The sequence below is a fragment of the Sander vitreus genome, chromosome 12 (assembly GCF_031162955.1).
Source record: "Sander vitreus isolate 19-12246 chromosome 12, sanVit1, whole genome shotgun sequence".
NCBI lineage: Eukaryota > Metazoa > Chordata > Actinopteri > Perciformes > Percidae > Sander > Sander vitreus.
Genome location: NC_135866.1, coordinates 1148812 through 1162671, shown reverse-complemented (window position 1 = coordinate 1162671; position 13860 = coordinate 1148812). Strand labels below are relative to the sequence as shown.

The 13860-nt window shown below is 42.5% G+C and overlaps 1 long non-coding RNA gene across 1 annotated transcript; it reads right to left on the bottom strand.

Annotated features, from left to right (window-relative positions):
- Window positions 1-903: 903 nt before the first annotated feature.
- On the bottom strand, window positions 904-12999 carry LOC144527227 (uncharacterized). Its single transcript, XR_013502800.1, has 3 exons — window positions 12870-12999; window positions 3996-4160; window positions 904-1455 (listed from the first exon to the last, which is right to left on the bottom strand). It is a non-coding gene; the product is annotated as an uncharacterized LOC144527227 (long non-coding RNA).
- Window positions 13000-13860: the final 861 nt, after the last annotated feature.

Genomic DNA, 13860 nt, shown 5'->3' with positions numbered 1-13860 from the left:
AATAATATAGTCCGTCCTTGGCCTATGTACAGTACTTTATGTGAAAGGCTGCAAGCTGTGATTGGTCAGGGTCCAACCAAGCCACAGCAAGATTATATGACTCTAAGATCCCCTCATGTGACGAAGTGACCATCTCAAAAGACAAAACTGTCATGTAATGTGATCCCACTCAAATACTAGTCTCAGGTCTACAATATAAAGGTTTAAATTTCATAGCAACATTAATCATGCCAACACATATTATTGAAGAATATACTGACCTCCCTGTACAACCTGTACAGTAACTTTGTTGAGATGGGAGAGAAACTGTAAAGTCATGTTTTTATGCTCTATCGCTCCTATTGCCTTTTGGCAGCACTCATTGTAAATCACTCCGGATGAGGTTGTCAACTATAGTGGCTAAAATGTAAATATCAAAATGTCCTGGTAATATATAGCTATAACATTTTGCCTGGGAAAGTGGAAAAAGTTGGGAGTTCCTAATGCAAGCATCCTACCTTTGACATGTTGTTGGCAATCAGCAGCCATGTGAGTGAATGAAACTCTTTGAACGCATGCTTCAGTTTTCCGTGAGAGGGAAGTGCATCAAGTTATTGGTTTCCTTTTCCACTTTCACCTCACACACAGTTTGGCTGAGTCACTCCCAGGATAAGTGGATGTTTTATTTATTCTTAATAGCTTCTACAATATGTATTTTGTTCGGTCAGTTAGGGAGGCAGACTTAAAGTTTTACAAAAAAAGTTGGTAACTGTGCAGATATTCTTTCAGCCACAGAACATGGAAGAATAAATTGTTACGAATCGATAATGAATACTTTCAAAACCTTTAAAGGCCGAGTACAAGTGACTCTCAGACTTTAGTGGTTTCAACCACTTCAGTACTCAAAAAGAGCCATTTCAAAATGTGTCACTACTATTTCTTAAATCATAAATATCCGACGTAGAACATGGACTTTTTCTGCAGACACGTCTGTAATAATCATCAGTGACCGCTGCCGGGAAGACAAGAGCGCTGTGCTGACAGTGGCTTCGTTTCCAGCACACATATCATGGTGTCAACACACAAAGTCAGCAGCAAACCCTTCCCGGAACCATCCAGAAAAACAGAAGTGTTTTCTTTCTCTCTCTCTCTCTCTCTCTCTCTCTCTCTCTCTCTCTCTCTCTCTCCAGACCAAAATAAATAACCAAAGAACCTAGCCGAAGCACATTCCTTTCTCTGAAAGCGGCCTTCATTTTTTCCCTGGATGCATGGCTGCTGTGTGTGTTGCACAGCATTTTTCTGCCATTTGGGAGCCATCGAGTGGTGTGATTGAGTGTTGGATGGGCTAATCGTGATTACTGAGGCTGGACTTTCCTCTGGGATCAGGACCCGTCCCACCCATCAATCTTCGTCCATCATCGCCCTCTCATCAGCCTGGCTGCTTCCACTTCCTGATTTCTTCCATGTTTTGTAGCGCTGCAACATAAAAACGCCATGGTGAGCCAGAAAGTTATGGATAGTTTTTGGATAGAAATGATTTGTCAAATTGTTTTAACTTAAACTAAACTACTTTTGTAATAGAGACACATTCCCTTCGGATTGCAACACACCTCCAATCCTATATACCCAAAGACACATAACGACATAATGGGCCCTATTTTAACTATCTGAGCGCACGTTCTGGACGTCTCCATGGTCAAACCAGCTCATTTCATTTAAATAATCAGATATTGTCTGCTCTGGTCACCGAGACTTCATTCAGCTCTGTCTCCAAATTTAGCGGCGACTGGTTTGACCAGGGAAATGTGAGTGACGCTGAGCTGGACTGCTGTCTAATTTTGGGAGAGAAACATTACAAGCTACTGCAGTTTGCAGTTCTGCCACATCGCAGAATGCAAAGCACGTCTGACTACAGGAGACATCAGCTCAGACTGCTGAACACGCCTGCGATTCAACCGGACTAAATGCGGCAGGTGTGAAAGCCCCCTTAGACTTGTATATCTTTTTGTCTCAAACAGCTTTCCCTCCCTGAGTTGATGACAGGTGAAGATGTGTCTGCAGGTATGGGTTATTTTCACCCAGCAAGATAAAGTCTGGCTTTTCGCCACTTGATTTAAAAAAAATTGTGTTTTGTCCTTCTTGACCTCTTTGTCTGTCCTCCTTTCTTCTGCACATTAAAGCTGAACAAGGCAACTTTCCATGTCGACAGCTCACAATATGTAATAAATTGCAGGGTGGGCTGGAGGAACCAGTGTTATTGTTTGAGGGCTGGTCTGTGCATGCCTTAGGGCTGAGTATGAATGCTGTGTTTTTGTGAATGACCTTAGTGTATTGTGTGTTGTGTATGTAGAGGGTCTGCAGGGAACACTATGATGTACTGATTGTAAGGGATACCCAAAAAGTGTTGTTTCTGTGTGTGTGTGTGTGTGTGTGTGTGTGTGTGTGTGTGTGTGTGTGTGTGTGCGTGTGTGTGTGCGTGTTTTGGTTGGTAATAACTTTAAGGAGTGTTTTTTTTTTCTTATTTCAGTCGTGTTGAATACATTTATTTACCTTTTTCTTCGAAAGAAAAGTATTTTTGTCTCACTCTTTGACTCTTATACAACTTATCTTTTTTAAATGTTCATTCTTATCTCTTGTTTTGAGTTCATAGGCCTGGAAAAGGTCCAAGATGAACCCTTTCTCTGAAAAAATCATTACTGTTGTGAAGAACAATGCTCTGTCATCATAATTTAAGGTTGAATATGAGACTGGTGTACAATGCCAATCATGTAACTGACATTACATGAGCCCGATTACTGGGCCTTCAAATGTTTGGGTGATGTTAAACTCATAGCTTACAAGTTTCATTCCAAATTATGCAGGTTAAAATAAACATTTAGAGCGATAGTTATTTAATATAGAAAATGCTAAATATATTCGCTGCATTCAGCTCGTTTTGCATTCAACTTGGTTTCCATGTTGCTGTCACGTCTCGTCTCTGTGACAAGTTTTTGTTTTTAGTTTGTTTCGTGTTTTCTGTTTAGTTTTCCATTTCCTTCTCGTCTCATTTCAGATCTGTTAACTTCCTGGTCTTTGTCCTCCTTCCTGCCTGTATGATTACCTGTTCCCGCCCCTATGTGTTGCACCTGCGTCTCATTGTCCCCCTGTCTTGTGTATTTTAGTTCAGTCCTCCTGTGCGAGGTTGTCTGTTTTCCTTGTGTGCAGCCTTTAAGCGTTTTCCCCAAAGACAGTAAAAGAAATGGACACAGTGACGCCATAGACTTCGACAGAGACCAGTGAAGGACATTAGAAGCTCTTTCCCGGTGATGGCTGAGCGTTACTGAGCAGCCTCCAACTGAGCTTGAAGACGTAGATGTGACGTGAGCAACCTGTCTGAAAGTTGGAAGTCTTCTGGTAGCTGTGCCAAGAGAAATCTCAATCATTCCCAATCTTGCAGAGATCATAATAAGATCGTGGATAAATGTTACTTCATATGAATTCACTTGCCACATACCGAAGTATTTCCAATCCATCAAAACGTTGCTGAAATATTTTGTTGCGAAGCTTTCATGGACTCTCTATGGGTTTCTCCCTTGACTGTATGATGCCTCCACGTCCCCCCGATTGCCTGAGAGCTTCTCCTGTACTATACGGTAATTCCCCTACTGTGCGACAGAAAGTTGCGTGGTTATGACGCAATCGTCAGCCTATTTTTACAAAAACGGCCATACAAGTGAGATACAAGGTAATGGAGCCTTGTACATTGTTGTGTTTCTTTAGAAATAAACAACGGACAAATAGAGTCTTTAAACGCTTCAGATGTAAAGTTATCCGCTGTCAAAATGGCGCCAAAGTGAATGGCAGTCAATGGGATGCTAACGGGAGGTGATGGCTTGTTAGCCTCAGAATCTCCCCATAGGAGTTACGCTTTCCAGATGCTCGCTTACCCCCTTGGTTTTTCCCTGTTTCCTGTGTTCTTGGATACTGTTGCCTGTAGTTTTATTAGTGCTCTAATAAAATCATTGAACTCTACTTACCTGAGTCGAGCAATTGTGGGTCCATTTCCTGGTGTGCGTGATAGTTGCTCCATATTGATTACATGTTGTGTCCGTGAGAGCCTTCAGTGAGTGGGATCTGGTTTCAGATCAATGGTGTCCAAGAGTCAAGGTGAGAATGTCTTCAGGGTCTTTGTGTGTCCGTCTCTATGCATTCGTGCCAATGAGAGAATGGATCACACAGCATCAGAAAGGGATGGATTAATGCCACGGACAGGAGGAAGACAGGGCTCATATTTTTTTTTACAACTAACTATTCTAAAGTACAGTAAATTAATTCTCTGAATGCAGTTATACTGAATGAATGGACACTGTGTGAATAGCGTGGATCATGTGTAGCCTTCTGTATGTGTGAGGTCTAGTAACCATGTATTATAGGTCTGCCATAACATCTGTCCATATGTCGCTCAGCCAACAGCACCATCTAGACATATTCCTGTACATTTATTATACTTGTCTGTTGATTGCGGCGTTTATAGAAAATTGAGACCTTTAACTGTGTAGACCTTGGCGTCATACCAAGTATCCTTCTCTGAGCTTTGACCCATAAACCTGTTTCTATCCCCCCTTGGGCTCTCTGTGCTGTGGAAAGTGATATTTTTTGCTCAACTTGCAGCAGGTTAGAGACCTTACATTCTTACAGTTGTATGTATATGTATGAATTTTTGTCCAAGATACAGACACAGTCAAAATTAAAAGAAAGGATTGATCCATAACTAGGTTATTAAACCTGAGCTGAAACATGGACAGAGAATCAAGCTGTAACGCCTCAGAAGCCATAGTTTACATTGATATAAACAGCCTTCATCCATTGTTTGGCACATTGTGAAGTCCCCTGGGGCATACCTAGAATATTTTTGAATGGGCGGACTGGCAGGGGCACGAGGTCAGAAAAGAGGCTCTAGTGAGTTAGTATGTATATGGATATATTCTCTACATACACATTATTGAGAGATATAAATATAGTCGGATTGATGAAGATATTGATTTACTATACTATTCAGGATTTCCCTCAGTGTATTGTAAGCCTGGTGGCCCACTGGGCCTAAGTTGCCCCCCACCAGGCCTGAGCCACCGGGAATTATTTATTTCTGTATTTTTAAGATGTTTTTTAAACAACAGTTACAGTAGGGTGGCTCAATTGGAAACTTAGATGCAGTCATATTTTCAAATCTCCAGTTAGCTTTTAGCACTGACTTGATGTAGGGCTCTATGGAGTCTGTCTTATAGCTTTTTAAAATTCTCAATTCTGCAATTCCATCCATGATTCTGTTATCACAAAACCTTTTGGGCTCTACATTAACGCTGCCATCAGTATGGGACTGGCCCCAGCTGAGCCCTCGTCAAAAAAAAGACACTTGCCACCGGGCTAATGTTGGGCTAGACAACCTTTTAGGGGGAAACCCTGCTTTTACCTGAGTGTCAAGGGTCATTCTCGACCTTAGGAATAGTAAATTAACAATAATCTAAATTTAGAGGCCACTTATTAGCGTTTCTCTGGAGCTTTCAACCACATCTCATGGTCTTCATCAATGGATGGAGATTGATTGGTTGTGCTGAGAACTTTGAAATGTGATTTGAGCTGACTCCACTGAGCAAACTTAGTTGAAGAAGCTTCCAAATGAACTGTGAGAAATACCCCTGATTCACAAGAACAAGATTCCAGGAACCAGCTGGCCAAGAAATAGGCAGATAACCCCCTATAAAACCACACGTTGAGTTACACTTCCATCCATACCCAAAAAGTGCCAAAAACATAATGAAATAAATAGTTGTAAATATAATGTAGTGAACTTTAGACATTGTGATGGGCGGATTTATTTCACCTTTGATAGAGCCAGGCTAGCTGTTTACAGCCTTTATGCTAAGCCAGCCGGCTGCTCATATTGAGCATTCAGACTTGAAAGTGCTATCGATCTTATCATCTAACTCTCAGCAAAAACAAAACAGATATGAGTAATCTCAAACTAATTGTTACATCTGATATGAGGTTATGGTGGCACTCACTGATTTATACACATACTGAAACTGAAAGTATATGATTAGCTGGTGAATTTGAGACAAGTGTGCTCTTGTACAAACACACATTGGCAATTAGCAGGACCTACAGACTGCATATAGAGGTTGTTCCAAGGTTCAAAATAAGAAAAAAATTAAATATATCAGCTCCTTCCTCTCTCTCCCAATAAATGTCAGAGCAGCGATGGGAGCCATGAGACGGACGGAGGGGAGAACAGTTGCAGCTTGTTAATTTAGAAAGCAGCATGGTTAATTTACAGACTGCAATATCTGTGTTCTTTAAACATCCAAGGTAAACAGGCTGTGACTTTTTTATTGGAGCATTACCTCAGGGTTTTTTTTTCGCAATGCAAGCTTTTTAGCACAAGTTGCTTAACGGGGGAAAAAAACATTAGTTTCCATTAAGACTACAACAGATTCCTTATTATTGGCTGGAAATGAATTGGGCACTATGAGCTGGTAGAATGAATGGAGCTTTGATTGGTTTAACTGAATACATGAGGTCCCGGTCAAGCCAACGATGAGTCCCTTGGAGCGCGACCAAGAATGAAGTTATGAACTCCCAGTGTGAGAATGAGAAGTATGTGTGAGAGAGAGGGAGAGAGAGACCAATAAAGCACACTGGATAAATATGTGTTTCAAGAAAATGACTGTATAGCCATAGAAAATCCTTAATTCTGATTACACAGTGTACATAAACAGTAAGCTGGGCTAAAAAACCTGTCCATGGAGCAGTGGACGAATGTGTTTTGTAAGTTATCACCACTGGAAGAGTAAATGGTTTTCAGCAGAGATTTGTGATGATAAAACAAAGCCTCTGTATGTGCATTGACAGGAAAATCTAACCATCAATCAGCTCCATTTCTTGGCTTGCAGACAGTGCTATGTCGTAAGATGCCAGACTTTTAACTTAGGTGGTTAAGTCTTGCCACAGGCTATGACAAATGGCAGGCCTAAGCTCAGTGTCCATTGCAGGTCCACCCAGGCTAAAGACATGTAATTAGCGGACACTACTGACAGCATAAGGTCGATTTAAGTGCCACCTGGGATCTCTCACAGGCTGGGAACAGCAGTTATTGTAGCTCATCTTAATTTAGCCTTAGAGAACAGAGGAGAGCAGGGATCACTTTTACACCAGTCATCCAATTGCTGTATTTTTCAGCATTTTCAATTTTGTTCTGACAATCTGATCCATGTCAGATCTAACTTGTTGATGACCTAACCCTCAGTTGCCTTTGCTGTGGATGTCTCAACGTTTGACAAATGCAGGTCAGGGCTGGATGACAGAAAACCACCCACACAGGACGGCAATCGCACACACATGCATTGGAATGTGTGGTACAAATAAGTCCCTGCACACACAGTATGCACACTTTATGGAAAAAAATGTTATCTGAACAGTGGAAATCACAAAGCAGGACACATAGCCTATCAGAGGCTGATGTCATTGATGAAGTGGAGAGCAGCGCTGCCTCTACCCGATGGCCACTACTGGCCCAGATGGTGTGTGACCTGACAAATAGGGGTCATGGAGAGTCAGAAGGGAAGCTGCTGGGGAGCTGCTCAGTGTGGATGGTATAAGTATCTACTGCAGGCCAATATTACAAGGAGATGTTGCTATGAGGACTATGGTTAACTGCTCCTCAAATCTCTGCAGGGTAAATCCAGACAGCTAGCTAGACTATCTGTCCAATCCATGAGTTTTCTGTTGCATGACTAAAACAACCTTTGAACGTGCACATGTTCCACCAAAACAAGTTCCTTCCCGAGGCTAGTTTGCAACTGCACTGTTGCTATGTCTGGCGCTTAGCGCCGCCCATGACAATTGTGATTGGTTTAAAGAAATGCCAATAAACCAGAGCACGTTTTTCTCCCATCCAGGAATGCTGTGTCGACTAGCCAGACCTTCCTCTGCAGCACTGTGGAGGAAGGTCTGGCTAGTCTTACCACTACAACACTGGCCCTTGACTTCCCCCCTATTTCTGCGATACAGTTCTTTTTCTGAGAGGTCTATGTGATCTATTGGAGAAAGGGAGGGATTTGACTTGTATGTGTTTTAGGGAACCAATTTAATTGCTTTGCAACTAAGTTGGTGATCATGTTGATGAGTAACCCACCAAGTGACAGTCACAGAGCAACTAGTTCAATAGTGAACCAGTACATTTGTAGGGAGGGGTTGAAGTAAAGAAATATAAAAGCAACAGCTGGAGCAAAGAAATTATTCGGAACAAGCATCTAACATTGTGTAGCATCTTGACACATAATCTCTATGCTACTGTTGCTCTGAACTGTGGAAAGAAAAAAATACTATGGGTTTAGTAACACACACAAAATTAAAATTATCAATTTCCCACCCCTAACTGGTGAAGAAAGGATTGAATTCAAACAGCAACTTGTTGGCCGTGTGCTGAAAATGTGTGTCTACACTTTCTAAACTCCCCTCACTTGCGCTGTTCTCCTCTTTGACCTTTCACCATTTCTCACACGTAATCCAAATAATCCGCGTTGCATTATCTGGCAGCCACTATGCATTAGCTTAAGTTAAACGTTTTGAGGTATGAATACAGCCTTTTATCATCCTCTTCATATGGTTTGCATTAGATGCTTTTAGGGGCGGCTTTCAGCTTCAGACACCAGCATTTCTTTTCCATTTACACTCTGTCTCAAGCATGTCCTGTTCTCCTCTGGTCTCTTGACGCCCATTTAGGTTGGCTTGTGCAAACAGACGCTATCAGCCATATGAAATGTTTTGTCTTGGTTCCATTAGCTGGCGCACATGGCTGCTCCAAGATGCAGCATGTCACAGGCTGAAAAACACTGCAGCATGCTTAAGTAGTCCACTTGGATGTGCAGTCATTTTGATCGGCCGATGGTGTGCCACCCGAACGATAACAGTTGAGTTCTGTGAAGGCTGCAGCAGTAGTTTTCAAACCCAACACATTTTCAACACACATGCAGGTAATGTCACTCATGGACACTTTTATCCAAAGTGTAGAGATACAGTATTTCAATCAGGAGAGACTTTATGTAAAGGTGCAGTATGTAATACTGACAGCTAGTGTTTAAAATAGTTACTGCAGTACAAATTCAAAATACCGGAGAGAGTCGTCTCCCCCGCCCCCTCCTCCCCAGTCTCAAAGATCACGGAGGTTGCCAGGCTGAGGCCACAGCATCCACAACAATGTTGGTAGATGCTTGTCTCACATAGCCAGACATTACTCCACAGCACAGCGGAGTAGCTAACGTTAGATGCTGGCTATATTGACACTGAAAGCCCGTGCTCACGCGGAGCTCTGTACTACCACTAAAAACACCACTACCTTGCCGTCCTTTCCACCCGACTGAACACACTTTATTGGCTTAGAATTACGGCAACAATCGCTAAACACACTGCAAACTCACGGTCCTCTCTTCTTGATTTACTGCCCCCCTCTCTTGGCTTAAAATAACTCACCGTTGTCGGCTACGGCCGCTGAACAGGCTACACGTTGTAAACAGCCGTGGCCTGCTTGCCTGCTCCTCCGGTCTCAATTGTTTTTTGCCAGTAACCAACTCGATTACACAAATGTTGAATTTACATGAAATGCCCGTCCCGGCCTGGCAACCCGGCCTGGCTGTCAAACTGGGCAGTTAACAACACAGGCAAAAACACAAACAGACATTAAAGCTGCAAGCAGCAATGGACGGGCCTGGAAGGACCTTAGCAGAGATTATCTGTCGCAGTGCTCAGAATTCGTTGACGTAGAAGCCTCAATCAGTGGTCGGTTTGTTTGCTTTGCCAGTTCAAGTTTCAAGTTAATTTCACTTAAAATCCTGTCTTTAAATGATCAACTGTACCCTGCCTTGCTACGATAGCCCTTGCATTTCTAATTTCCCACCTGTTTCATACACTGCTTCTGTCACCCTCCTGAAAAACAAAGAGTACAGGTTGTGATATTTGTGACCCATTATGTTTCAAGCTATTTAACTGTTATCATGATATAGAATCTTACGGAGTCAGATTTCACAGTCATATCTATTTACCAAAATACGCCGCTCCTTGCGACCGTGCATTTGCGCGGCACTCAGACACCGCAAATTGTCACCAATGAAAAGGGAACTACCTGCTGAGTTCAACGATACCTCACACAAGACTCTGCGTCATACAGTTCATTAGCTGTGAAAGGGGGCGTGGCCTAAGCATAGGGGTCGGGGCAAACCTTTACCAATAAAATAATAAAAATAAATAAAGTCTCCGCTGAGTTCATTGATACCTCACATAAGACTCTACCTTAAACAGGTCACCAGTTATAAAAAGGGGCGTGGCTTAACATAGGGGGCGGGCCTAAACATCACCAATGAAGAAGGAACTCTCTGCTGAGTTCAATGACACCTCACACAAGACTCTACCTTAAACGGTTCAAATGTTATGAAAGAGGGCGTGGCTACAGCATAGGGGGCAGGTCAAAACATCACCAATGAAGAAGGAACTCTGCTGAGTTCAATGACACCTCACACAAGACTATCTTAAATGGTTCAAATGTCATGAATGGGGAGTGGCCTGAGTACGTAGGCATGGTTCTTTGTACGTCTTGACTTGTTACATAGGTGTACCACGTTTCATGAGTCTACGTTAAACGTACTGCAGGGGCTCAATTTTTGTAATTTTGTAGGGGGCACTAGCGAGCCATTTTTGTGTGCTTATTCCCGAAACCCTTAAAATACGTACATTTTCACCAGACTTGATGCGACCGCCAATTTTGGTGAGTTTTTGAATATGTTAAGCCATTCAAAAAGGCAATTCATTTGCCGGATAAAGAATAATAATAATTCCTTCAGTTCCAATAGGGCCTTTGCCGCTGTCGGCACTCAGACCCTATTTATGTCAAGGAACAGAAATTTCAAAAGGAGAAAATACTGGCATTAGCATTGTTGTCAGAAAAGATAGTATTTCAACTTAGCATGTTTCCTTAATATCTGATGACGCCAGAGTTTCCCGCAGCACTTTGCAGTTAAGGCGGCCGCCTTAACAAGTGCCTGCCGCCTTAACTAAGTCGTAAAAAAATTAAATACAATAAAAATATCCGCCGTGTTACTCTGTCCTGTTTGAGTGGCTGTAATGTACAACTCGCATCAACACAGTCTGTAGGAAACAAGGTAACGGAAAGTTGTCAAGATACCACCAATCACAACGGAAAGACCATTTGCTGGCGGTGAGCGTAACTGTCGTTTAGTCACATTTAAAGGGATAAATCGCCATTTCACCGTCGTGTGCGTCGTTGTTTGTGGGAGTTTGTCAAGAAATGTGCGGGCAGCTGGGGCATGCCCGGGCAGAGACGGGGTGATGGACTTACCGGAGCGTTGGCAGAGAGCATTTATATATGTATCTCTGTCCTGTTCTTCACATCAGTGAGGCTTTCTTCTCGTTTCAACAAAGTGAATACATGACGAAGTGACTAGAACTTTCATCACCTCTCGCGCGTGGATTCTCAACGTCCCGGCTGCTGTTGCCCGGTCATTGAGACACAGCTGTTGTCTGTTTTTTTTTATCACTACACGCGGTTCACAACACACTGTTAGTTAGTTAACACTACACACAGTGAAATTACGTCCTGTTTTTATTTTACACATACTATCTGCTTAGAGTGAGTGAATCTATGGGCTGAGCTCTGTTATCTCAGAGCTGGTTGTTTTGGAGAAGAGTTGTCACGGATGGAGGATAATGGGAGCAATGTGAGTAACACTGTTATAGCACTTTATTTTTTTATAGTTTAATGAGCTTAAAATTGCACATTGTAACTGTTATTTTGAAAAGCTGGTTATTTATTAATTATATATATATTATTATTTAAATTAAATATTTAGTGTTTAATAAGTTAAATGTAGTACAGTCTGTAGTCTATCTACCCCCCCGCCCAGGTCAGATGACAACCCTACCACCTTAACTAACACATTTCCTTGCGATTAGACTTCATCGCAATACGTTGATGAGTCTAATGTATGATGTGGCTTCTGATGGATGAACCCTGGCTGCTGGGAATGATGAGAACTGGAGGTGAATGGGGGGGACGAGGGTTGCATCGATTTTTCCCTGAAATGACAACTGACAGCAGCAGAAGTAGAACAGATTTGAAGTTTGAATGCAACAACGCCATAGCTCAAAGAGATTGTGTCAAATCTGGTTGGTTTGACTGAAAGAGTAAACGCCCACATTCAGCTGATGACAACACAGCTGATTAGGTTGGGAGAGAGAGAGAGAGAGAGACATGTGAAGCATAGAAGTCTTCCAGAAAGAGTTTACGCTGAGCTTCATATCTTATGGGCTGCAGCTGTAACAGGGCTGTCAGTGGCAATGCTAAAACTCTACATCATAACACTGTTCAGCAACCTATAACCACACAGCATTTGTGTTATTTGTGTATTTTAAATAATTCTCATTCAAATAATTTGATAATAATGAATTAATAATCCATAATAGAAAAACCAAGGTGAGGATTTTAAATGTAACATCTTCAGTGAAAACACTGTTCATTATGTTGTGTTAATTTAGGTTACTGTCATGGTTGGGGGTTTTTGTTTCTAGTTTTCTAGTCCTTTTTGAGTGTTTTTTTTCTGTTGGTCCTGCCTCTCCCTGTGCCTCCTGTGTTTTCCCTCCTCCCATCTGCTCCTGCCTACTGCCAGTTGACGACGCTCACCTGTTCCTCATTCCACAATCACCTGCCAGCCATCTACAATCAAGCTCAGTATTTCAACCCCGGCTCCACTCACAATCTCTGCTGGCTCATTGTCTCATCACTTGATACAAACGCACGCTCTAAACAGTTATTTTACCTGTCGTTACCCTGTGCCTGTCCTTACCTCTCCTTGTGTTTCTCCCTGCAGTCATCAGCTCCACACCTTCCTCCCGCATCCAGTCAGCTGGCTTCACCATCCGGTCCCTCTCTCACGGCTCCCTGCTCTACCCTGCCTCCGCTTCTGCTCCATCCGGCCTCCGCTCCTACGTCCAGCCACCCCCTCCTTGACTCACCCGTTTCCTGGAATCCAGTACCTCCTCCTCGGTTCCCTCGGCCCTGTTTTCCCGTGCTCCTCAGTAAGCGCCGTCGCCATCCTATCCTCAGTAAGCTCCCTCACCATCCTATCCTAGCTAGCTCCCTCACCCTCCTAAGTTTTGCTCTAGAGTCCCTCGTCATCCTTCTCCCAGCCCTCGTGTCTTCACTCTTGTTTTGGTATCCACCTCCCCACTACCTTCCCCATTTTCTGTCATTTTAATAAACCTTTTTGTTGAGCTCTGCATTTGGGTCCGTTCTGTGCCTGAAGTGTAACAGGTTACCACTTCTTGGTGGGACAAGCTATTACTCAACAGGTAATAGGAACTTTTGCCTTCACTTGTTTTCAGATTTTTCAAACTAACTCAGCTTAGTGCGTTTGTGGCTAAGTTTTAGCAGGTATATCTAAGTGTCTAGGTTGTAAGAGGAGACTGGCATACATTGACGCAGTGAAGTACACAATAGAGCTTAAACTTTCCTTTTAACTCACACCAACAGAGTAACTCTGCGTTTTAACTGTAGTGTATTATTGGTTCTTTTTCCTGTCTTTCCTCCCATAACCTTGCATATGTAAATTTACAGCGCTACGCTTTTCATTTTTTGCTCACAAATCATTTAACTCGTATCTTGGACATGAACCAGTACTACCTTTTTTCTACTAAACTTTGCAAAATAAGCTTTTACCAGAAGTCTAGCATGGCTAAACTAAATGATTCAGTATGGTAATCAAAGTTAGGCCAATTAGGTTCAATCCCAAGGTACTAGTAGATAACGGGAAAATCCTGTGAGCAGTGGAGATGATG